This window comes from Excalfactoria chinensis, chromosome 6 (genome assembly GCF_039878825.1).
Source record: "Excalfactoria chinensis isolate bCotChi1 chromosome 6, bCotChi1.hap2, whole genome shotgun sequence".
NCBI classification, from domain to species: domain Eukaryota; kingdom Metazoa; phylum Chordata; class Aves; order Galliformes; family Phasianidae; genus Excalfactoria; species Excalfactoria chinensis.
Window position 1 is genome coordinate 18968424 of NC_092830.1, and position 26725 is coordinate 18995148.

Sequence of the window (26725 nt, forward strand, 5' to 3'; positions counted from 1 at the left end):
GCAGGTTACCCATACAGAAATCCTGGGCTCAGACCTGGAAGCAGTGCATCTGTTCATGCATGGCTCAAACCCCAGGCCATAAACTGACCTGCTGAAACTCTGCCAGCTTTATTCACAGCTATGGCTGACAGCTCTCCATTGTGCAGTGTATGGACTGTTGTGAAGCAAATTTTGAGGAGCTAAATGCACAGGAGCCAGCTGGAGTCCACAACTTGCAGGGCTGGGCTGCAGCCCTGGTTCTGCAAGACTCTGAGCAGCAGAGCTGGTGGTTACAGCAGTTCTAGGAGGGAAAACTTGTGCAAGAGTAACATATTACATGTCTGTGACCCTTTCTGCTTCAAGAGGTTTGTTAGCTGGGTTGACATATGGACCACCGTGCCCCAGGTAATTGACCTTCCAGACCCTGAGCACTGCAAAGGTAACAGGCTGACGTCCCTGCATAACTGGCATTTTGAGGTCAGGGTTTTTCATTTCCTGGATACTCACATTCCCTCACTGAGTAGTGGAGAGCTGACTTCATTTGTTAATGCTTGGCTGAAGGATGTATCAAGTGGTGTTTGACCAAACTTAGAATAAAGAGTGTAGTTCAGATGTTTTCTCATGGGATGTTCAGTGCTTAGAATGTTTATTGCAAAGATTGAGAGGACAGGTCATCCTGGATCCGGCTCCGCTGCAGAATTCTTCTGCGCTTAAATAATGAAAATAAATAAATAAAAAGCTTTGTAAAATCAGTATAGTATGAAGAGAGGTGCTTTTTTATTTTCTGTTTTCAGGACCATCTACAGGCCTACGTGGTTTGCATGTGCAAATATGTGTGATGGATAACAGATGTATTTTGCAAGCAATAAAGCAATGTCAGGTTTTCCCACCATACAGATTATGTTAAACTTTTGTTGTCAAATTGTGGAAAGATGTCCAAAGGGAGATATATATGGAGACAGTACTTATCATAAACATAACCTACACGGAATCACAGAATGGCATGGGTTGGAAGGGACCTCAAGGATCATGAAGCTTCAACCCTCAGTCCACAGGCAGGGCAACCAGTTCACATTTAATACTAGACCAGGCTGCCCAGGGCCCCATCCAGCCTGACCTTGAACACCTCCAGGGAAGGAGCACCCACAGCCTCTCCTGTGCCAGCACCTCACTGCTCTCATAGTAAAGAACTACCCCCTGATGTCCAACCTAAATCTTCTGTCCTTCAACTTAAAACATTTCCCCGTGTCCTTCTATTATCTACCCTTCCAATGAGTTGACTCCCATCCTGTTTACAGGCTCCCTTTAGGTACTGAAAGGCTGCAGTGAGGTCACCCTGCAGCCTTCTTTTCTTCAGGCTGAACAAGCCCAGCTCCCTCAGCCTGTCTTTGAAGGGGGAGGTGCACCAGCACCCTGAAACTGCAGGAGGCAGTGCAGATATTTTCTTGTTTGCTGCTAATGGGTAGGAAAATATTGTTCTATCCTTGGGTAGTAGTAGCTGACAGAGAGAAAGTTAACTCTTTTTGATGGTTGTGAAATCTGGTGCCTTCTTACAGTGAAGTTTTTGTTTCCTGCATCTGGTTTTGAAAAATTGGTTGTACCAGGTTTTTAAAAGCATCACATTGGGTAAGGCATCATCTGGTCACCTTGCTGCTCTTGGCTGTTCTGCTTTCATTTGGAAGCGCATGGTCTTCTCAGTCTGCAGCTCAGCCACTCTGTTTATCAGCAGTGTGGTGCACCAGGCTGAGCAGTGGCACATGGCAGAGGCTCTTTTCCCTTCTAGAGCTTGTGGTCAGAGGCTAGTCAAAATAGTGGTCAACGGAGAAAGAAGGAAAAAAGAAAATCTGGCTGAAAAATAAGTAGGATATTTTGCCTTACTTAAAATTCTTCTTTGATCTTTATTTTTTTCACTTTTGGATAATTTCTGGTGGATTAAGTTATTCCTCTGGCCTGAAGAGTCACAGATGCGTTTTTGCATCCTCCAGGGTTCTAGCAAGCATGCAAAAGTGGATTAAAGTCAAAGCACCAGAATCAGATCTGCTTCACTGTAATTTCCTGAACTGAAAACTGCAGTAATGCAGATATTGTAGTGGATACTATACCATGTCCGGAGAACATGCAGAAGATGTTGCTGCCATACACTGTCAGGTAGATATATTTACATGATGTTTCTTCTCTCTCCTCAGGTTGGTGGAGTTTTCACTCAGTCTGCATCTGATATAACACAGCTCTTCTTAGACTGTGCATATGAGGTAAGGAAAAATAGATATCAAAGATCATTTTGGCGTGAGAAGCATGGTAGACAGATAATGGGACAGAATTCCTATGCTGTGATTCATTTGTTCAGTATGTTTATAAAAGTCATAAGAATACTTCTCTGTGACTTAGGATATTAATCTGTTTCTACATTATTATAGTCTAATGCTTCCTTGATTGCTGTTTATGGAATCTTATAAAGAACAAGTAATCAACAGAAGCTGAGTAGTGACTCTTCATGTTTTCAGGCCTGTGTTACCTGTGAGGTGATTTTATTTTTCTTGGTATTGTCACTGTATCATAAATCTTAGAATCCGTGCTGTGTATCTGTAGAGCTGTACGTTAGTACTGAAGTGCATCAGCATTTACTTCCTTGTACAGATGGTAAGGCTGCAATACAGAAGGAAAGTTGAAGTCAGTTTGTCTAGCTCTTGGACAAGGTCCTGGGTAGGAGTGGCTGTAACAACCTTGTGTGCTGTAGCTGTTAGTATATCAGGCCTAAGGTTGTTTTAGATTTTAGCCTTTTTAGCCTTTCTGTTTGATACAATATGCTTTTCTTTTGTACACAGTTCTTCAAGAAGTAAGGATACAAAAATGAAGCAGTAAGCTTCTCTAGAGTGCACCAGTAGTTATTTTTGGCTGTAGTTTCCTGTACTTTCAAAAATGTTTCAAGTGACTTTATCCTCCAAACTTTGTGGGATGATGGTGCACAAGATAGGGGACTGTCACAAGTTCCTTCCCATTTGTTGCATTGATATTTGTGTTCTTCCAAGCACGAGTGCATCATGTACTTACCCAGGCCTTTCTTAAATTACAGAGTAGCAGATCTGTAATGCTGGATAAAGTCCTGCTCTATTCAGGGCATGTGGGAATGATTCTGAGGCAGTTGTGAAACAAAACACTAAGTCATGCACATCATTGAAAGATTGAGTTTTGGAATGAATATTTGCAGCATACTGCCAGAATAGAAAAGCTTCTTGCATGTTTGTGTCTTCGTTCTCCAGATGTCTTAATTCTTTCCTTCCTAATCTGACTTCTCTGTTCTTCTGTTTCCCCCCTGTAATCTGGATAGCTTAAAGGAAATGAGGACAACTAAAACAAAAAGTCTTAGCGCAGCGTAAGAGTTAAAGCATTCTTTGTGGTTGCTGGAGTCAGCTCCTGGAGTGTAATGTCAGAGCAATCGATTTAATTTCTCATCATCTTCTGGGAACAGTGGTGGTAATAAGAGATTATGACTTTTTGTCTTCCAAGCATTCCCTCAGATATACATCCCTGCTAGCTTCTTATCAATTGCTCTGATGGACCATATCTGGTACCAGAAATCATACATCTTCCAGGCCTTTGGGATGTGCCCATTTCATGTTTCTGAGTACCTCTTCAGTTAATCAGTACTCTTTGAAAGGGGAAGATTAGTAATGAGCAGTCACACTTCGGGATTGGCTTTTTGTGTAGCTCTTTGTGTTTGATGTGTCTACCTGTTCCTGGATTGGCATTAGTCAAGTGTGGTGTTCCATCACTTGGGACAGGCATTGCAGAGTTCACCATGATTCAGCTAATGTGATTTTTAGCAGAACAGGGCTATCTACATTAAATTTTGAAGTTTTCTGTCACTTTTCAGCAGGGATGGACTCCTTTATCTTCCTGATACCATGCTGCAGAAGAGTTGCAGGGACAGTAATTTCTGTGCTTACTGTATACGGTTGGCAACTGTTTCAGGAGGTGATTTCTTCCTTTATCCAGTGTTTCTTAATAGAACAGGGTGCAGCCCCCACACCTTTCTGCAGAAGGTTTTATGGGATGGCAGTAACTACTGGCATTGCAAATGTGGGCTTTGGTTCTCTCTCTTGTGAATTCTTCTGGCCTGCACAATGCTGAATCCAGGACTTGATGATCCTTGTGGGTCCCTTTCATCTCAGGATGTTCTGTGATTCTTTGTTGGTTGCAAGTGAGGGGAAGTCCTTGGTCAGCCAAGTCATTAGCTTGGTAGGTGGGACTGGTGACTGAAGAGGTTGAATTGTGGCTTTAGTGAGTGGGTAAGTAATGGATATTCTTCTGACGGTATCTTGGAGGTCCTCCGGCCTCAACCTTCCCACAGAATTATCATGTTGACAGGAAGGGGCTATGATTTCTCTTTACGATTTCCCTCTTTGTTTCTGTACCCGTTCCTTTCTTTTTCTTTATAGTTTTTCTTTAAAGAAGTAACATAAAACCTCCTTTGAAATTTTCATATTTTTAATAAAATGAAAGGGAGGTGCATAGGAGCCTCATTCATCACCTTTTGTCACCAGACTTGATTTGACATCTGAGACTACAGGAAAACTTTGGCAAGTTCAATGATTCCCGTGTGGGGGTAATAAGAGAGAAAAAAGCTGTCAGTTGAAAGCAGCAGGAGCTGCATTAGCAAATATAAATTAAACAGATGGCTAAGATACTACAGCTGTCGCATAGAAGCTCCAGGAAGATCTTTAGCTTAAAACTGCAGGAGGCTATTTTGAAAAGAAAGATGAAAACAACAACAGAGCGAACTTAGTGTGACGAAAGAGACAATAGAGGCATTCAGATGACTATATGGGGCTGATTTCTTTCTTCACCTCTTTGCGTCTTATGACTATAAAATTAATTCAGGATCAGCTTTTCTAAGGTCATGTTGCAGATTTCCATACAGCGGGTTTGTTTACTAGTTTGGAGATAGGTTTTAGTAGTCTTGTGTGAGATACTGGCTGTGACATACATCCCAGGGAGACAGGAGAAATGTGACACGTTCTATACCGTTTTGGTCCTCAACTATTTGTTTTACAGCTTTTTCAGGAAAAACATATTATTGAATAATTGTTTTTAAATAAAAATGTGTGTGGAAATGAAATGTTAGGAGTGATGATATTTTGCTAAAGGTGGCACCTGCATTTAAAATGTTCTGTGTATTTCATCTAAAGATAATCTTTTCCTGATCAACTTTCAGCTGCAAAGTAACTGCTCCCTTCCTTTGCAAAAGAAATTGCAAACCAGCATATATATAGGTGTGCTGGTGTTTAACAGATGAGGGCAAATGGAATCTCCGTGCTGTTTTTAGAAGCCAAAAGGCAAGTAGTTTCCAAAATACTGTATACATATTTTCCTCAGTTAGGACTGCTGATTTGTCTTTGCATGTAATCAGAGACTGATCTGCTACCTTCCCTTCAAAGATAGGCAAAGAAATGAACTGTAAAATAGATGCTGCTTCATTTAAAGCCCGTATTTTGCAATCCAAGAAATAGCACATGCAGATGAATACCTGGACTTGCTGATCAGTCCCCCATTCAGTTTGTGTTTGCGTTTTACTTCAAAAAGAACAAAACAGTGTATTTATGGTTGACTTTTAAAACACTGCTTATTATGCAAGAAATTCTTGATTTTGGGTTGTACTGCAGCCCTTTGTGCTAAATGAATACATCTTCAGTTGTGTATTTTTTTTTCCCAATTGTGTTGTTTATTTACCATAAAATCCTGCTTGCAGGTAGCTCTACGTCTGTACTTCATCTGTAGGCTTCTCATGTAACTCTGCATTTCTCTTGTGATTGCAGCTTCATACTTCAGTATAGATCAGTACTGCTGATAATGTCAAGTATCTGTCATTTCTATTCTGGAAATTTCAGTTCTACCCCTACAGAAACTTTAGAGTGGTTGTAAAACTTAAGAAAAGTAAGAGCAAAAAGAGCCCTTAGCATTCTATTCCCCTTCTAGCATGCAAAAGAGGAAGAAAAAAGGTTGGCCTTGAATTGTATTTGAACTTGAGAATGATAAATGTGGGATATCTGTCACTTGTGGTGGGACAATTCTGAGTAGGTGACCTTCCACTGGGAAGCCTGGCCTCAGCCTCCACATATTTGCTGTTCCATGACACACTCAGCAAGGAAGCAGTTTTGTGTAGTCAGAGCCCGATTCATACAGAAACACACTCAACTCTGCAAATTCTCTGTCAGCTCTGTTCCTGGGAAGGAACCAAGGAATCAGTCAGTGTGATCAGAGGCCAAAGCAGGAAGAGAAGGAAGGGGCTGAAACAGAGAATTAACTGAAATGGGAAGAAACAGTGGGCAGGACAGCCTTCCTTTTAAAGGTGGATAACCTTAATTTTTTCTACTGAGGATTCCAAAGACAAGAATGAACTTCTTTAGCTGGAAGTGTAGTTACTGTGTAATGCTTGCTTCTGTACTTGATGTGATGTAAACCTTTTGGTAGTATCAGAGGAGGATGCTGTGGAGGATGGAGGGGTAACATGGCTGCCATGCTGTAGATAGAGCAAGGGGAGTGTGTTCTGACATATGGCATGGAGCTAGTGAGGAGAATTTTTTTTATAGTTTTTAAAAGTGGGCTGTGACATAAATTTTCATGTCATTTAGAGTGTTAATATCTAACTCGCAATTGATTAGGAGCAGCTGCTTACATGCAAAATGGATGCTAGTGGGAAGAGGAAACATGATCCAGTTTTTATTGTATGCTCTCATGACAAGAAAGTATTTCTTAACTGAAAGCAAGAACGTCCAATATTTTAGTACTACAGCTTTGGAATATAGCTTAGCTAACTGCACAGCTTTCTTGTTGTTTGGCTCTCATCTGAACCTCATCATTTCTGGCCTCAGCTCAAAAAGAACAAGTCTGGTCTTTTGGTCAGTGTTGTTCTGCATATTACATAGATGGATACTTCAGTGACTGAGTAAACATTGTGGAGAACGTGTAACAATTAGAAATGACTATTACTTCTCATGCTTATTGTTTGAGAGATGTCACATAAATAATTCTTAGGTAAAACAGCGCATTGAGTAGTTTGTGAGCTGAAGATTCTATAATGCTAATCTGGTAAATAATACATTGCTGACTAATTTATTGTAGCTAATTTGTCTTAATAGCGGAGAAGATGGAGTTTCATGTTTTGCTTTAAAGTAGATCTCACTTTACCTTTCAATGGAAAGCAATTGAGTACTGCACAAATCTTGTTAATGAAACCCATCTTTCAAATAGAAAACATTTTCCGTATTGTAAAGTAACTTACTTTTCTTACCTATTGCAGTTCAAAATCTGAACATAGAAATTGCTTTCTAGGTTCTAGCACGGCTGAACTGAATCAGTTTTTTGAAAACATTTAGCAAGTTTCTGACCTGAAATATGGCTCTACCGTACTGTGTTACACCATTGTGTATATAAGTGCTGGAAGACTTCTACTGTAGGTGGATATGGGCACATCCATTGGAAAAAAATATATAGTGATCTATGGGGAAGAAGCCTTCCAGAAATGTGAGAGAATGAGCTTCCTTTCCTTCTGTAAGCAAACCCTTAGGTGATAAGAATGTCTGTAGACTTCCAGGAAGATGTGGGAATACTAGGAGACAAAATGTAAACACTCTACTTGCTGCTATTGCAGACTCAGGATGACTAAATATGTCTAGAAAGAAAATGGCTACTGGTCATTTGAGAACTTGACATGATGGCACCTCTCCACCTTTATTAGGGTACAAATACCAACTGGGCAGTTCATATTGCTCTAAGCTTGCATGAGAAAGTTGGGGTTTTGAAGAGAAGATAGTAATAATAGCATGTTTAAAAAATGACATAAACTAGTTTCTTGTACTGCAGTCTGTTCCTTAACAGTCATAAAAATCATTTCTAGGCCTTCATTCTAGCTCTGCTAGTATTCCGTTCTTTTCTATTTGGCAGAATATAACTGACCGTGGCTTTATCTTAATGCCTTTTATTTCTTTAGCTTCTTGCTACAAAGAAGGAAAACAATATTCTCCAAATTATTATTTTTTTTTTTTCCATAAGGAAAAAACAGAAAGCCCTGTAAGTCAAGTACATTGCTGTTAAAGGGTTCTCTTCACAGAGGGCCCTGTTGCTTCTAGCTAATTCACATGAATAAATGAGTGCAGAAAATTTGTATTGTGGAAGTGAAAAATGCACATCTTTATCTGCAGTCTCCAAAATGCACTGACCAGAATTACTGTTCAGGGCTTTGCCGGCATAACCATGATTTGTTTAGATTCTGCAGAAATTACCTTTGTTGACATACAATATCCTGCCCAGTTTGATGCAACTGAAAATGTGCTGCTGCCAGTAAAACATATATTTTTTTTTCAGGGAACTGGTATTAGCAGTTCTGGCAAAATAACCATTTTGCCTGAGTAAACCACATCTCGACTAGGCAGATTTGTTAGTATAGCTATTTTAGCAAAGCCTTTCTGCTGTAGAAAAGACCTTATTGATAATACTCTGAGGTTCCCACAGTAGATGAAAGGCGCAATACAAAGGGCTTTACAAACATGAATTAAGCTTCACAACACCCTTGTAAAATAAATCGTTCTTCTAGCTTGCCAGTGTCTAGTTTCTTTTAATATGAGATGTTTTATGGGGATAAGAAGGAAGGCAGGAAGACTCAGAGTTGGGGGAATTAATGCCTGGTAGCATTGTAGCATCGATAAGCTAAACACATTTCTAACCTCTTGGAATCCTCTGATATCTCTGTCTGAGGTTTAAAACATTCCAGTATTTTGGAGTGTCAAATAGCTACTGGTTACTGGTTTTGCCTGATCTTTGATAGTATGAGTAGTTACAGTGTTTGTACTTGGCAGTTCCTTTCATCTTGAAAACCTGGAGCTGGCTTTTGTGTATGTGATGTTCTCATTAATACCATGTTTAACTACAGTTCTGTCTGACTAAACCACAGACTGTGAGCGTGTAGTTCTGGGGACGAACAGGTTATGCAGTTTGGGGATCTCAAAGGGAACGGGAAGACAAACAGAACTACATTTATGCACAAGAGTAGCTTTAAAGTCTAGTGATTCAAAAGATGTTTCATATTGATGTTGTGTATGTGGTTGTACTTCAGACATTTTTACATGTTAATTATCATGCAGCCTTTAATTATATGATTAATTGTATGATTGCATTCTATTTATTCTCTTTCATCTTCTAGAGAATAATGAACAGAAGAACTCTGCCAGGATGTTGGTTAGTTTTCTTTTACCATTCACCAGCATCACTTCTGAATTCAGCCTGTGAATTCTTGGGGCAGGCCCATGCATTTCAGTAGTCCTCTGTCAAACACCCTGTTCTGGTTTCTGTATTAATATGCCTATCAGAAATTTATACAATCTGCAATTTATCCTCTTCCCAGTTCCAAACATGAGTAAATGTTTTCAAAAACAAGGTGCCTTTCCTCACTAAGTGTAGCGAGGGACTTTCTTTTGAAAAGCTGGCACAGATCCCCTAAATTCTGGAAGATAATGGAGACATCTAGACTGAGTCTGTTCCCTGTCCTAACCCTCCCTGCATGTTAGAGGAAGTTCCAATATCTGTTTGCCAGTGTGCTTGATCCTCCCAGAGCTGTGTGATCTATTAGTAGTATTTTTGTGCTCTGTTTCCACAGCAACAGCACACTTTCCCCTTCCCCCCTACCCCCCAAAAAAAAAGGTGGTGGTTGCTTTGTGAATTGGACTTGTGGAGAAGCTTGGCCTTCTTGGCATGGGTCATGAGAGGGGTGCAGAGAATGTGACTGTTGCTGAAGCTGTTGTAGTTATGGAGTGACAGTGGAATAAATGAGTCCTACTTAATTGTGGGTTTCAGTGTTACTAAAATGATTGTGTTGAAAAGGTTGGCTCATTCTAAGCTCTGTGAATGAAAGTCTTGGAACTGTGACATTAGCAGTGATCATTTTAGCTCTTTGCACATGTTCTTGTAATCATGCAGAACCCATGTCTGCTTCATGCCTGTGCTCATGTGGAGTACAAAACCAGATGTGCATTCTTCTGTGCAGATGCTCATAGACACTTCTTGTGTGCATGTTACATTAATAAGCATAGTCTTCTGTCAAAGTGTTTGTTGTAGTATTGTAGGGAAGGGAAATGCTGTGTTTAATTGCTCCTCTTTTCTTATGTTAAAACATGGCACCTTCTGTGGGTAGCAAGACTCTTTCAGACTCAGGTACACATACCAGTCTATTCATTTTCTGCTGCCTGGAAGACCAGCAAAAGCTTTCCATTTGTAAAGTATCTCCGTAGGTCCGTTATTTGCCCCTTGTTATTGTTTAAAGGGGATGAGAACAGAAACAGCATATGACTTAATACCGTACAAGTTGAGTATATAGTTAATATTGGATTCTGGAATTTCACAATGCATGCACAATGTAAAGAACTGTTCGGTGTTGAACGCACACATAACAGTGTCGTGTATTTACAAAGACAAACTCTCATGTGTTAATTCCTAGTTATAAACATCTAGATACACGTTTCCTGTTAAAGATTTCACAGTTTGAAAATGAAGACTGTTTCAGTACTGAAGCTTTTATAAATGATGTCAAGTCTCGCATCACTTGATTTCAGGTCTATTTCTGATTATATATGGCTCTTACTGACAGCACACTGAAGAAACTGTGCATTTTACTTTATTTGAGAACATGTTTATTAGAAGACCAGAGTATAAAATTCCATGACTATTTAACATTCAGTAATTTACCATTAAGCTGCTTGACGTGTTAAAATTTATGTTAATACTATCTTGATTAAACGGCAGTCATTATCACACAGTGTGATTTGGCCAAATCAGTTTTTTAACAGATGTCTCAATAAAGGAGCCATCCTACTATAGCATGTCCAAATTAAGTTGAGTGTGCTGCATTAACATTTTGCACTTATATAGCATCTTTCATTTCAGAGCACTTTGCACAACTATGATTGATATTGGGAAAACAGATTAAGTTAATATTATGACCAAAGCAAATTAGTAGCTTTAAAGAGCTGCAGGACGTTTTGTAACTTCAGCGGTTGTCTTGCAGTAGGTTTTTTAATGTTTGATACAGTCTACTTGCATACTTCACTCCATGGAGCTCTGTTTACATAGCTTGCAGAAGGTCTGAGATAACCCTCTAAAGGGTTACTTTTAAGTTATCTTTTGCAGCCAGTCTTAGAGTCTTCATTGCTCTTCATGCCTTTCCTCTTTCATTTTCCATTAAAGTTGTTTTATCGACCTAGGAAATAGTTGTGATTTCCTTTCTTTCCCTTAAATTACTCTTTGGTGCCCACTTGCAGCATCACTTAAAACTCCCGTCATACAGACTGTGTCAGAATAACTGGTAATTCAAGTACGGAAGATAGCTTTTTCTGTATGCAGAGTTAGGTTCACAACTATGAGTAAAGATATTCCTCCTTATGTCCTCACCATTTGCTTTTATATATTTTATTACTGCAGTTTACATACGTAGAGAAAGCTAATCCCAGTCATAATTGTGCATATGCAAATCTAAGGATTTTTTACCATATTCAGTTTCTGTGCCTGTAGTGCATTTTTCCAGCTTCCATTTTACAGCCTCTTCAGCATTTGGAAATTGTGTTATAGTTGTAATATAGTGCAAAGCAAATAAAAAAAAAAAAAACCCTCTAAGCAAGTCACTGCCTAATTTTTTCTGCTAAAGAATTAGACAAATCACATTTAACATTTACTTAATGGTTACATTTATTGATCGTATTTTACAGATAGCGTAACTGAGAGCAGACACTGAAGGCAATTTGCCCAAGATCCTAGTATTTCCTGTAATTCTGGCTGTGTTTTCCTGATTTGATTTGGAATATCCAATTAAGAACGATATGTAATTTCATAGACGTGTGATGTATCAAGTTTGTGGCTCATCTGATAACATTCAGACTCACCATTTCCCTCTGCTGCATGCACCTGGCTGGATTTCATTGTAACTGCAACTCATTTTATTGTCAAATTTTTCCAAACTTAATATGAAATGAGTCATGTGTTAAGGTCAATGGCCATGTTGTATTATGAGATGAATAGTTCAGTTGGATCTCAGCCATTCTTGGAAGAGATGAGTACTTTTTCCAAGTTTTAAAACTATTTCTTGCATTTTTGAGTCTTTAAATAATTCAGAGACAGGGAGGGAAGGGAATTTATTTAAATGAAGGATGTAATATTTCATTACTGAAGGCAAACGTTAGAGAAGCTGAGGAGCAATGGGGAGCAGGCCATGTTGAGGGCATGGTTTTGTAACGATGTCAGTCGCTGTGCATGTAGTGTACAGTGCAGGAAGGGCTGTTTGTTTGTCTGTTTGTTATCGGAGAACTGCTAGTCCTAGGCCCAGCTGGTTGCCCATTCTGAATGCAAGCTGAAGATCTGCTGTTAGTAGCCATAACATAACAGGCAATGAGCTACATTTCCTTGACAGTGTTTTGCAGTGAAGAAAGGTAGCAAATTCCTTTCTCCAAGCCTGCTCTCTGTTGTTTGGGCTGTGAAATGAGTGGAGGAGTGGGACTGTGGCTAGGACAGCTTCTGCCTCCTTTGGCAGTGCTGTTGGGGTCAGCTGGGTAAGTTGGCAGGCTTACCAGGGTCTGCAGAGCGCTCCCCTCCTGACCCCTCTGACTCCTCAGTCCCTGCAGTCTGTTGTTGGCACTACCCATGGGGAGCTGCTAGCTGTGAGAGAGCTTTGGGTTTGATTTAGTGCTGGTGCTATAACGTTTAATGGAAGTGAAAGATAGGGCAAGTGAGAACTGGTGAGAGAATCATAGAAGCCTTTCTGAGGCATTAATGGTCCTCCTAGTGGAGTCCTCTTACATTATTCATGCCCTTTGAGCCAAGCTGAGCACTCTGCACTCCTATAGTAGAAGGTAAAAGGAAATTAACCCTGTGGTGATATATTGAAAGTTTCTTGTCAAAGTAATAATTTTGACAGTGTGTTGAGGGAATCAAAGCATATCTGAAAGGGGAAAAAACAGATTTCAACCCTGAACTGAGGTAAGAGTGCTCAGGAGTACTCTGCAGAGAAGAAATACAAAGAGCACTTGAACTTATATACAAGGTCCTGAGGTGCCTCTGTAGCTTTCCTTTCCTCATGAAGTATGTCTTCCAAGTATCAAAAGGTACACCTTGTAGCTGCAAGATGAGCTAGTGCTCTAAGCTTTCCAGCTGATGCTTTGCCATAGAAGACTTTGGCATGTTCGGATTGACTGTAGTCTCCAAGTCTTCTCAATGATTTGTAGATCAAATACCAGAAATCTATCATTCCAGACTGGTTGTAGTAGATGTTGCCATGTTTATGATTGTTTATTTGAGCCTGTGTGCTTTTTCTTAGGCAAACCCCTCATGTTTAGAGTTCTTGTTTTTTTCCCGTTTCCATCACATCTTCTGCCTCCTGTTTTTAACTTATCCCATTGTTATGTACAGTTGGACTGTGTGCTCAAGGGAGCTTTTAGGAAAGGCTCAGAAACAGGAGGCTTTTAATGCAATGGATCTATATAGGTAATTGATCTGGGATATTTGTGCTGAGGAGGTCTCTTATATCCAGCTTTTACTCCCTGTCCATTCCCCAGCTCCTCTGAGGTTTGACAGCAAGTATCCAGAATGTAAAACAGATTATGGCAAACTAGCAGAGAATGACCTCACTCAGCAGCTAAGAGCAACTTTGGGAAGGGAGCAGAGAAGGTAACTGTAAATAGTGTTCTCTGCTGGTGCACAAACTTTGATTTACTGTATGTACCTTTTGTAGGTAGGACTAAAATACGTTACTTTGGAGGCAGGAAAAGAGAACTCACAGTGGAAAAATCAGTATCCATGCCAAGCACTGAATGGCTTCTAAGCACAGAACACAGGAGAGCCCAGTGTGTTCATAGGCTTATTCATCCTTTTTACTTTTTCTCTTATAAAAAATCATGTTCAGGGATGATATGTTAAGTGTTGTTATCTAGAAGCCTAAGCTCTATGACTTTTAGGTAAAATGGCATTCTGCAAATTTATCTTTGGAAAGCATGTGTTGTATGGGCTGGAGGGAGTTGCTTTGTTTGTATCAAGAATTTATTTGTGTCAAGAATTTGATGCGTTTGCCACCTGACATAAATCTTAATGATAATTCGGTTAAAAGTGCTTGGAATGAAGAACCTCAGTGCACAGTGTATGTCTCTAGAAATTAAAGGTATTTGGGTGTCAGCAATAAAAACAAAAAGAAAGATGATGCATAAAACACAGTGATTATTAGTGCTAAACTGGGTTATTGTAACCTCCTCGTAAGAGGGCACTTTAAGATAGAGTGAGAGAAAATAATAGCTGTGAAGACTTGTAAAGGTTGTCCTTCTAGGACTGTGCTCTTGATTGTGCAGCTTTGTAGCTGCATGAAAAATGAGCTGTTGCTGTTTTACCCATTCAAGGCTGCTAAGCATTTCTTTTTGCTGACAGATATAGCTGGATACTTTGGAAATCCAAATGTTACTAATGGAAGCTTTTGGGTGATGCTGAGAAACTGTATTGAAAGTTTTGTCTTATTTTTGAAGTATGCTAAACATTTAATAGTTAAGCAGTTAAATCTTTGGCATTGTTCATTTAGGGCATATCTTTACAACCACTGCTGTGATAGCAGATAATTTTTTTAACGTGGTATTGTTGCTACAGCATCAATCGGTATGTGTGATCTGTTACAAATTGCAGTGAAAAAGATGCCAGAAGACCCAAAAAGTCTCCTTGGAAGGACATTGGCAGTCTAGGTTTTTCCACTGCCTGCCTTTGTAATCTTATGAGACAGAGACTTTTGTAGCATATCTGCTCTTTTTTAATCTTGTGAATGATTTTGGTATTGCTTTATGGGGAAGTTCCATCCTTCTGTAGGTAATGCTTGCAAATTCCTTATATGCTGCCAGTTTAAAGAAACCTCGGTTACAGTCTCTTTAAAATGACACAAGGCGGTGCAGTCAGGCAGGAGCCCCGTGCCCGCCCCCAGCACAGTCAGCAGTGGTGGGGTCCCCGTTTACCTCCGCACACAGCAGAAAAGCCTCGCCGGGATTTCAGTCCAGCTGCCAGGTCCTTCCCGTGGTAATTGGGAGGGTGCCCGCAGAGCTGTGAGGGGTAAGGTGCCAGGCGGGGACTTGAAACAAAGAAGCTATGTGCTTAGCCTCCATTGCAGTCTGTAAACGGGGAAAGTGATTGGGAAATAAAAAGCAGTAGTCAGAGGATGAGAAAGCAGACACGCACCACTCCTCTCTGTCAGAAGAAGTGTGACAGGAAAGTCCTGCTCTGGAGAACAGGTAAGAATTGCCTGGGAAAAACAGGGGAGGGACTGCAGAGCCTGAGTTTCACATAAAGCATGCTGGCTCCATTTGGGTGTTCAGTGTGCCTACTATGCTTAATAATGTCGGTATTTGTAGAGTTCTAAGCAGGCTTTGAAATTAGAGCTATGTTGAGGTAAGGTAGAGGCCAGCGTGTTGCAACTGTTGGCTGAGCACTGATAACAACTTTGTGTACTTTTTTATTTTTAAGCTATTTGACCAAAAAGAAAGTCTAGGAATATGGTTTTTAATTGATAATTTAAATTTTATTGCACTTTTATGTGGTAAAAATCAGCGCATGGCAGAATGCTGTTGTTTTTCTGCATCCATATTATTTTTCTTCATGGCCTAATTAAAACATATGAAATAAAACTATTGGGCTTGGATTTTTCGCAATGTATGTATACAGAGAAGTATGTAATTCCTGTTTTCAGACTTTGAACCATGCTTGTAAATTGCTCCAAATCAAGGAAATCCCAGGTAAAAGGGAAATGAGCATCTCTCACTCAAACTGGTGTGCACACACAATGGCTGTGCTTGGGAAACTGGTAGGGACCAGTACTTTACACAGCAACTCCTGCAGGCACTGGAAGCAGTGAAACGGGAAATTTCTAAATGCGGTAAAGCCAGTGGTAGACAAGCCCAGCACTACTTATATGGAAGGAATTGGTTCAGAAGATGTTATCTTCTGTTAGGTTTGCTTGCTCATGACGTACCTCCTCACTGTTTTCCCACCTCTGAACTTCCAGGACTGTTTTCACTTGCAGGTGGGGCTTCTTTCCCTTATGTTTGCCCTAGGAGGCTGTATGAGAGACAATAGCAAAGCATCTGAGAAACTCAGACAGGTGTACTGCTTGTATTGTTGTGAGAGTTTCATAGCACTTGGGATGGTGAGTGCTGGAGGCACGGCACTGCTTCCCACAGTTTAAGATATAGTTGAGTGGAGATTGCACTGGAATGGAAAGGCCAGTAGGAGTTGGAGTAAGTATGGGAGAGGGCACTTCAGAGTGGTTAAAGTGGGGGAAAAAAATAACCAGTGTTTGATGGGAATGTGTGTACATAATTAGTAGGAAAAACTGCTCTTATATATATATATTTGTGTGTTCCCATGGAGGAAACTGCTTTCAGTTATCTGTAATTTTGCATATATTCCTACTGGGACAGTAGAATGTGTAAATATAAACCATCCTTGATACTGAATCTTTGGCACATAATCTGTCTGTCCCTTTAGATGTAATGTACACAGTCCCTCCTTACAGTCAGAGGCTACAGAAACCAGCTTCATGACAGCAGTGCCTGGAGCAGCCTCAGCCAGGACCCCTGTCTGCACACTGTGACCAGGACTCTGGGCACAGCCCTCAAGCTCAGACTTGGGTATTCAGTCATCATGGGTCATAGCCTGTGTAGTGTGGTGGGTGTGCCTGTCTCTTCTTTTGTCTCCAACCTTGTTTTATGAATAAGCCTTGAAAATACACAGTAGGCGATGAGTCTCCTGTCCTTTCCTGGCCTGGTCTCCTTTTGCTCCTGACTGGACCCCTGAATGGCCACTGAACCTAGTGCATCACTCAACTTTGTCTATAACTGTCAGCATGTTTTGTCACCAACACACAGCTTTGCTTGCAAAGTTCAGATATAGTGGGTCTACACCCCATGACTGTAGTCTGAGGTCACCCCCAGCTTCTTGTTCATCCTCCCTTGAAGCATCTAGCCCTTGAGGTACCATCAGACTATGAGGCATTGTGCCAAATGAGTTGTTTCTGGTGGAACAGCTACTGTTGTGATCCCTGTCTCCTCTGAAGCTGAAACAGTTGGAAAGGAAAGGTCACTAGAGCAAAGGGTTAGAGTGTTTCTTTTGTAGATGGAGGTACTTTAGTTCTTCCCTTTTTCACTGGTGTCCCTACTGACCACACACAGTGCTGGTGAACAGCACATGGCAAACAGCCGAAGTCCTGTTCTCTAGCTCCTATCTCCCTAAACTTTCTGCAGGACCAGCAATGGGAGATAGTGGTGGTGGCCACTGTTTCTTGTTGCTGGTGTGGATTTATGAAATTAAAGGGTTCCAAAGTGAGGGGAACAGCTTATACAGCAGCAGGCATAAAGTCATCAGGCAGAATTTGCCTGTTTCCTACCTGTTGTTTTTTCTTAATGCAAGTTCCTTGCATTCAGATTTCATTCACTTCAAACCTTTGTATGTCTGTGTACATATATGTAACTTTTCAACTTCTCAAGTGGCTGTTGCTGAAGAAAGAGGCTGTACTGCTGGTATCAAAACAGTCTCAGGTATGTCTGTCCTTACCCTTCAGATGCAGCAGAAATGTTAAGGTATATGAATTAAGGACTGGAACAGTTAAGAAAAGAATATGGCTTTTAGATTAATACTGTTCTTCTTATGTGAGAACTTCAAGGAAAAGCATTAAGAATTTATATTAGTAGAGCTGTCTGAAACATTTTTCACACTATATCATTTTATGCTCTCTAGAAGATCAAGAGGACTATCCAGAAAATGATTGCTGCTGAAGTTTGGCTGATCATTTCCAGCTTTGCTTAAGTGCTTAATATATTAATAAGGGTAATGGAGAGATCACAGAATGTATATCTGAAATAGATCTGTTACTCTAACCCAGTTCACTGCTCTGGTATATTTTGCTGGTATATTTTCAGAGGTCATTTATTTCCATCAGAGGGGGATGAATATAATATATTGCTGGTGCTTCTACATGTCACTCCTTCACCTTGTCAGAGACATGCTTAACATGATTTTGGCAATAATTCTGTTGCTAATTCTCTTGGGTGTTTCTAGTTCCTATCTGCTGTACAGCATCCTTAATGCTAAATTCAAGATGGCATCTGTGTTTTTGTATGCTGTTCTTCTGTATAGCTTTTTTTTTTTCCTGTACCTTCACTACTGTGGCTGGGGGAGGACATTTATATTTTGGTTCATATCTTGCATTTTTCACCATGGTCTTGCTGAGTACCTACATCCGCTGTTAGAACAATGCTTGCTCCCAGTTGGAGGACTACTTTAAGTAGCAAGGCTCAATGAAGATGTTCTCTTTTGATGATCCATTTAGTCTTCATAGCTCATGGGTTTCATTAGAGACCTCAACCATTTTGTTTTCATATAGCTATTATCTGATTTTGCTGTTATGCTGGGAGTGTTTTGAAGTTCTGAAACTCAAACTGTTTATTTTCCTGTGTTTATATATTCGTCTTTTCCATTAGAGCTTGAGAGGGGAAAAAAAGCTTCCTTTTTGGTCACTACCCATTACTCAAGCCCATAATTGGAATTAATACAGAACTTTACAGGTAGGTCTGTATGTTTGGACTGTAACCATGTATTTTTTTGTTCCCATTATTTTTCTGAGAGAAAAAAGTCATGTCCTTACTCTCTTGCCTGAGAAAATGCTGCATTTCTGCTGCCATTACCATTTGGAAATTTGCTGCCAACATCACTTCTTTGACCCAGTGTTTCAACTGTACTGCCCCTTCCTTTATGCTCTATTATTCCTCAATTAAAAAAAAAAAAAAAAAAAAAAAAAAAAGTAATAAGTCATCTTTTTTTGTGGCACCATATAGCTTGTCCTGTCTCAGGTCAGCAATAACAGCCTCCACCCCAACTTCATAAGCTGTCAAAGTTATTACCTTCCTGTGTTGCTACTCATGCTTAGGAAAGAAATGTTCAAAATACCTCCAAAAAAAACCACCAAAAAATGTATTTAAAAAAATAAGACCACTCTCCCAGGCTTTTTTTCTCATCTTTTGTTGCAGCTTTACCTCTATATATTTTTGTTTTCTCTCTTCTTATCTTTAAACAACACACTCTTTTTTGTTCTGCATTTGTATGTTACACTTCATAAGACTTTACATCACTGTGGCTGCAGTGATGTAATTTACAAACGTGTTCTGCCTGCAGAAGAAACCACTGCTTTTATGTCTCCTCCAATGCATGTAGTGGATCAGAGCATCTTTCCATCAAGATTCAAAGTCCTTCTGTGTTTATATAGTCTTTATAGAGCAGTAGCTCTTACTGTTTAAGAAAAAAAGATGTGTAGAACGTGATTAAATTACACTTTTCCTGGATGTTTATTGTGAACCTTCAGGAGCAGAAAATGTGTGCCTTGTAGCAGATGAGCTTTGGTGCTTTGTGATGTTTATTAATATTAATTCAAATATGTTTATGATAAATATTAGTATTTCATACTACTCTTGACATCACTGTTAGTGTCAGATGAGGACTCCCAGCTAATGGTGTATGTTGTGGAAATTATATAATCTCAAATCAGCCAGTTTTTTTTTTTCCCTATGCCTTTACTGCTGTGGTTTCATTGTGTTTCTGGGTTTCACTGTGTGTTCCCCTGTTCTTTTGTTAGGAGAACAAATTAGTAGCTCTTAATCTGTTTGGTTTTTCCTCTTTGACTCTTTTGGACTTTTTTGTGTATTTCTTGAACCCATCTCCTTTGTGATTTTGAGAGAGAGTGTGCAAGCAGACTTTACATTGTTTTCTCTGTTATTTCTTTTCAAGCAATTTCAATCCATGACTTCCATTTTCTTCTGTTGTTGTAGGGTAAAGAACAGACCAGTGTGTCAGAGGGGAGAGAATTCTTTTTCTACTTCTCACCTTTTAATTCCTTATACAAGTTTATTTAACTTAAGTTGCACTTTACTGTCACTATTGAGCACACAGCTCAATAAAGGAAGGTGTCTGTTTTTTCCTTTTTTTTTTTTTTTTTTTTTTTTTAAAGTTAGTAATTAATTAACAACCATTTATATACGTATGTTTACATAAACAGTACGAGTGTTTATAATTTCCACATTTCAGTACCTTGCTTTAATAACTTTAAATAGAATGTAGCATTCTGTTTCTTCTTCCTAGTTCAGTTCTTCTGAAGGGAATATATATGTAAATTATTGTTTGGATTACAATTGGTTTGTATTGCCTAAGTACATTGTGTCCTCATCACAGGTCACGTGCAAGCTGTTTTGGGTGCTTTGTGAATGCAGCACACACACATACACAAAATCCTTCATTTCAACTCATTTTCTAGCCGAAGAAGTCAGATTTTATTAATCTAAAGCTCACAGTGCCATCATTTCTTCTGCTTCAGATCACATTTGCTACTACAAGTCTTTAAAATTAATTTTTCTACCGTTAGTTTGATTAGATCAAATAGATACATTTGCTGTTCGCTGGTGCTACAATTTTATCAGCTGTTACTGACAATTGCTTAGTGTCAATGCTGTATGCCAGTTTTCATGAATTTTTCTATCTTCTATTTTGTACTATGGTTTGTATCATTGAAGGTTGTTTCCATATGAATTAGATTGTTTTTTTTCTTAATAGTGAATGTTTGTATTAGAGTCTTAGTAATCCTCTGCATATTACAAATGTTTTCCTACCTAATTAATGTGATGTTCTCGATGTTCTCTTGTTTGTAACTCACTGTGATCACAGTCCAGTGACTTCTGTCTTTCTACTGTGCTTTGGTTTTGCATGTTTCATCATTATTCTCTTACATGGAAGAGTAATTTTCTGTCTTTCTTACACCTTTTGTGATTCTACATCTGGCTGTTTTGCCCCCAGATGATTCTGGTCTAAAACTGGGACGGAAATTAACCCTCAGTTCAGAAGATCTCAGATGTTATCTTTTACCACTTTAGTAGGATCCAGTATATGAAGATGTCCTTGAGAAGGGAGAAGTTTTAAAAGGGGCTGGGGCTAAGTGACAGCTCTGTCATTTCCACATCCTTCTTCTGTGGAGGCTTCCTGGATAACAGTGCGCTGCTCAGATAAACCAGTTGTTCAACTGTGTCTTCCCCCATTTTCTTTTAGCACCTACCTTGTGGACGTTACTTTGTACTGCTCTGTCCATAGCCAGCTTACAACAGTGGCTGTCTGTTACTTGCTTAGGGTTTATTGTCCTCTTGTCAGCAATTGTGCATTACTTCCATACCACAGTTTCATGACCTGCTGTTGTCTTCAGGGCTTGCTTGCTTGTGTCAGGTTGGCTATAGAGCTGGTCACTGTTACAAGCAGTCTCAAGGATGCAAATGAGGTGGCAGGAGATAGCTGAGAGGAAAAACCTAAGGGCAGAATCCTTTCTCTAGAGGTTTTTGGGTATTTTTTTCCCACTTTTACCAGTATCTTCATCTGTCAGCATGCTGTGTAATGGGGAATTCTTTGATGCTTGCTGGAGCAGAGGGTCGGTGGGATGGTTCCTCTGTTTTGTAGCAGCCGGATGTACAGTGCAATATGGGAATGTTTTTTTTTCCTCCAGTGTTGGATTCCTATAGGTGTTGTTTGCCAGTATAGTTGTGAAGACAGATTCTTCATTGTCCTCTTCAGTTAATCTGTCCCAAGGAGCTATTGCCTACATCTCTTCTTTGGTGTCAGTGAAAGCCCAGGCAATTGTAGTGATGTAACTTCCATTTTTTGTGTATGTGAGGGCTAGGGAAGGAGTTGCCTAGCTTTTGAGAACTTCATCATGAGCTATTAACATTCCTCTTGACTGATTGCTAAGGGTGCATGCAAATGAGAGGCTGGGCAGCAGCCCTGGCAGGGCAGGCAGCAGTCTGTTGGCAACCTGGGCCATTGGCACCTCAGACTGCGCTCCACCAGATTTCCCAGCTACCTGGCACAGCCTCCTTGGGTGCCCTCAGCCTCACAGGCTCCTTGTGCCTGTGCTTCCTGCTAGAACAAGGTCTCCCGCATCCTGGGAGCTCCAGTAGATCACTGATGAGCAGGAAAATGCAAAACGAAGTTCATGATGAATAGCTTTACAGTCCCTTTCTCCCACCCACCCCTCCTCTGTCCTGGGAATTTGCTGCCCTGCCCACACAGTGACCAGAGAGGAATCTGGAGGCATTTGCAAGATAATGCCATATCAGATGTTCCGTTCTCACACTTTCTGCTTGTATTTTCAAAGCTGTTTACATATTTCCTTTCATTTTGCATGAATAAGCACATCGCTCTGAGACTAAAAAGGGGAAAATGCATTTACAAATGTGTGAAGCCACATAGCTGTAATAAATTGCTTTAATTACATATGGCATGTTTAGTTTCTGGAAGCCTGTTGTGCATTTCTGCCTCCAACAAGTAGCCTTTCCTGTTTGCTTGCTGCAGTTTACCAGGCTGGCTGTCCTCCCAAAATAATTCTCATTCAAATTCTGTGTTCTCCACTTGACAGACACTCACTGTGATCTTTATGATCCTCTGGCGTTCAGTATCAGCTCGGTGTTGCTCTGGCAGTCAGCAGAAGGTAGAGACGAGATTTTTCTGGAATAGCATATTTTTAATGGATACCTTTTTAATCTGGTTTATAATTTTTTTAGAAAGGTGTAAAGTTACAGCTGAAGGCAGAAATATCTCAATCATAAGTTCAGTTTTTAGGCAACAAGTGAGCACAGGTGGCTGTCATTTATATCATTCTCCTCAGGCAGTCACAACTCCTGGGTACTTGAGCAGTGTTGCTGCATGCTTTTCTGTAGTCCGTTTTTCATGGTAAGTGCTGTGCTCCTTCTGCATTCCTTTTGTTTACTGTTTGAGATGGTTTGGAAGTTGTGCTATCAAAGTGCTTTGGCTTCTTTATTTTCGGTTGAAAAAAGCTACAGCAACATAAGGTATAATTATACTATCTTTACCTCTGACTATATAATATTTAACACCCTCTTGTCCGCTGTTATTTGTATTTGACCTATTTTTTTTTTTGTTTGCTTGTTTCAATCTAGAATTATGAGCATGCTTTTGAACTCTTTTCACCCTTTATATAGTTTTGGAGTTGCGAAGCTCAAGTTGTTCTGTACAACAGTCTGAACTCAAGGTGCTGTGAAGTGAGGAAGGGTCTTACTTTAAAGGCTGCCAACTTGAAGTTGAAAAGGAAGGTTAAAGAGAAGCTCTTTTGTTTTCTGTTGATGCCTTCCTCTATCTGCAGTAGAAGAAAACTGTTCAGTGCTGTTGGGATTAAAGGCAGAAGAGAACTGACAATCAAATATTCTCTTCCTCTGGAGAATGACTTTTCAGAAGGCTCAGAATCAATACGGGGAGCTGAGGCAACCCTTCACATTATGGTTACCTGTTAGTGCCCGTCTCGTACCTTCAGCCTTTTCTTAGGAGCTTCTGCCAGATTGATTCCAAATGTCAAAAGCTAACCTTTGTGCAGTCCTTCTCACATCTACAGGACCGGTAATGTTCATCTGCTCCTCTGTTCATAGCACTCCATTTGTGCAGAAGGGAGATAGTGGTTCAGGAAGAGCAACTTTCTGTGGATGTTGCTGTGCTCTCAGGATATGATGACCATATTAATGAATTCATCAATCACAATAATCTGATTAAACTGATGAGGGAGAGGGAACCAACAGATGATACAAATAGATTATTTTAAGATATATGAGATACACAATTAGTGACTGACTCACTCAGCATTTAAATGGAAGCGTTACACAAGAGGTTTATGGGTAACGAACATAATAAATTATGGTGTGTCATTCTTGTGAGAGGATGGCTCATGTACTGCCACAGGGACCTGCAAATAAATCAGTGGTAAAGTGCTGAATATAAGAAATATCATGTATGCATTACTTGAGGGTTTTTTTTAGTGTAGATATGTATGGTATGTGCCTTTTGCTTGGTAGTGGAATATAATACGGACAGTAGTATGGTGAGGAAGATTAGCATGGGTTTTATGCCTTGTACAGGCACTTTGGCCAGGACCTGGTGAATGTGTTTTTAAGCACAGAGGATACTGATACTTGAGTAGGAAGGGAGTTGCCTCACGTCCCTGAGGTTTCAGGGGTCAATCCCCTGGAGTACAGAGATAATGGAAGGGAAGCTTTCTGTCAGGGAGCATATGTTTTTGTGACGATTACACTGTGTATAGATTAGGGCTTCTGGGAGGGAGGGAATGGAAAGATGCGCTTGGAACACAGGGCCATCTGCCAGTACCTTGGCATAGTCATTTCATTAATGAGAAGCTTATTAGCTTGAGTCCAGCTGAGATAGACAAGAAGGGCAGTAGATAGGACAGAAACTGTCATCCAGCCACTATTAAAATGGAGAAGAGACTGGTTTGATAAGCTATAGGATCTGATTTTGTTGAAAGAACTGTTCTTGTTCTGCATGGTAAGAAAGTATTAGGCTTTATGCTGAATAATGTTTTCCTTAATTTTGTGATACAGTGAGGGATGTCCTTTGGTGCAGAAGATATCTAACTTATTGTGTGTTGGAATTGGTATGAAGATATGGTACTAGAAACAGGAAAGAAGAGTAATTTTTACTGAGAAACTGTTTTTGCATCAAATGACTGTCCAGCTGAAGGTGCTGTGTATTGAATATAGTGTAACTCATATCTGTGGTGACAAAGGATTGCAGCTGGAAGACAGAGCTTACGAGAATGCTGCATTCTCATGCTGGCTATGCCTGCAACCTCAGGAAGATCAGTCTGGCCTGATCTCCATGTGAGCCAAAAACACTGAGGTATCATGAGCAGGCAGAAAAGAGTGTGCTGGGGAAACAGGCAGTGGTTAGGTGTCTGTGCACTCAGTGCCTCTTACCTCCAGTTCTGGGTTCTGCTGCTGCCCCAGTAAGTGTCTGTGTCTGTACTCTATTCCTCAGCTTCCCTGTTCTGCAAGCCAAAAAAAATTACCCTGTTCTGGTGAGATCTTTGCTATTATTTTGTGGATGTAGGACTTCAGTGCTATTTCATTAAACAGCTCTGCTTTTCTTTTGACAGATGAGTCAGACTTGAGTCAGGGTTGAGGGTGAGATAGCAGAGCTGTTGCCTGGAGAAAATAGTGGTTAGAAGAACTAAGTAGTTTGAACATTATTATTTGGGCAATGATTTCCGTTTTGTCTGCTTTCATGCTGCTCAGGTTGGATTGGTAGTTGAGCTGCAGGGTAAAAATCAGAAACAAAGTGTTTTCCATGAAAATCTCTATAATCTGCAGCTGCATGAGTCCACAGGAGCGTGGATGTTCTCAGGAACCAGTTGCAAGGGATATGCAATTCACAAGGAAGATGATCTGCTAAATAGTGCTGGGACAAAGGCAGTTTCTCTTGGAACTGCTAGGATTAAAAAAAAAATAAAAGACAGGTTCCACTGACTGTTTTGCTAATTTATGAGGTATTTTAAGGGATTGTCACTGACTTCCTCTGTTGTAAATCTAAAGGAACGTGCATTTTCAAAAAGTGAAAACATGAATGTCAGCATACCTAAACAGAGTGAGCCTAAACTGAAAGGGATTTGGCTAGTTGTTCATTTTACAAATTCTCTTCTTGGATCGTGGAGGGGAGAAGATCAGTGAGATAAAAATCTGTGTTATTACAGAGATAAGATCTGTGTTATTGCAGAGGTAAGAACGGGCAGTGATTGGGTCCCAAGGTAGAAGGATGGTTCTTTGATAGTAAATATAAAAGAAACAAAAGAAAAAAAAAATAGTAAAACAACTTGGCTATGATTCATGTGTAATGCATAGATAGTTCCATGCAAAAAAAAAAAACAAAAAAAAAAAAACCAACAAAAAACGTATATATATGTATGGATATATGGATATATATGTAATAATATTGCATGTCCTGGTGAGTTTATACCTAAAATGTATGTGTGCGTAGTAGCACAGCAGAAGTTTAAATCCTGATCCTGTGCTTGTTGAATTCACTGGAAATACTTCTGCTGGTTGTGCTGAGCATTAGATCAAGTTCTCACGCTGACATTTAGGTGTTGTATAAAGCTCCAGCAGTACTTACGCTTTTGCATAATTTTTTTCCACTTGCCTTAACACGCAGCGTAGTTGATCCAAACTCCTAAAGAAAAAAAAATTAGTCCTGCACACTGGGTCCTGCTGTTTCATCTCCTGAAACAATGATAGCATCGTACAGTGATAATCGTTAAATGCCATGTCACAAGCTTTTAACCTGACAGAACATGTCTTTTCTTTCTCAAGTAGTGCAAGAGTATCGCTGGTCCCACAAGGGCATGGTAGGTCAGGCTTTTGGCTCAGTCTGCTGATCTGAAAGGCTTTGCACTTAGTGAAGCCATAAAGAAACCTCCAGCTGGCTGGATGCCTCTTTTAAGAACACAAGTGCGGCCTTATTCAGGGTGTTGCTCACACAAAGTTGTGTATGCTTCCATCTCTGGGGATGAGCGGAGTGGGAGGGGGGCATTCAGCAACGTTCCAGTGAAGCCAGGAAAGTCAGATGTTTACATGAAAACACACAGAGTTTAATCACTATGAATCACTATTAATCACATCAAATCACTGTGGAAGGGTAAAACGAGGGAAGAGAGAGCAGGAAAGCAACAGAGAGCTTTTAACTTAAGGCTTGAAGAGAAGGTAAGAAGGGAAGCAGAAATTTTCATTTCACTGTAAGCACAAAAGCTCCCTTAGCTGTGTATGTGGACTGTGAAATTGCAGAGCTCTGTGCAGTATTTCCCTTCCAG

At 40.0% G+C, this 26725-nt stretch overlaps 1 protein-coding gene across 8 annotated transcripts in view; it reads left to right on the top strand.

Annotated features, from left to right (window-relative positions):
* Positions 1-26725, top strand: part of NDST2 (N-deacetylase and N-sulfotransferase 2) — a 126844-nt gene that overhangs the window by 45210 nt on the left and 54909 nt on the right. For 6 of the 8 annotated variants that reach the window (XM_072339962.1, XM_072339963.1, XM_072339964.1 and 3 more), the window contains exon 2: positions 2166-2231. The gene's annotated coding sequence lies outside the window, so the exon portion shown is untranslated. Of the gene's footprint in view, positions 1-2165; positions 2232-14935; positions 15273-26725 lie in introns of those variants that run through there. The other 2 variants (XM_072339961.1, XM_072339965.1) reach the window with 2 other exon arrangements.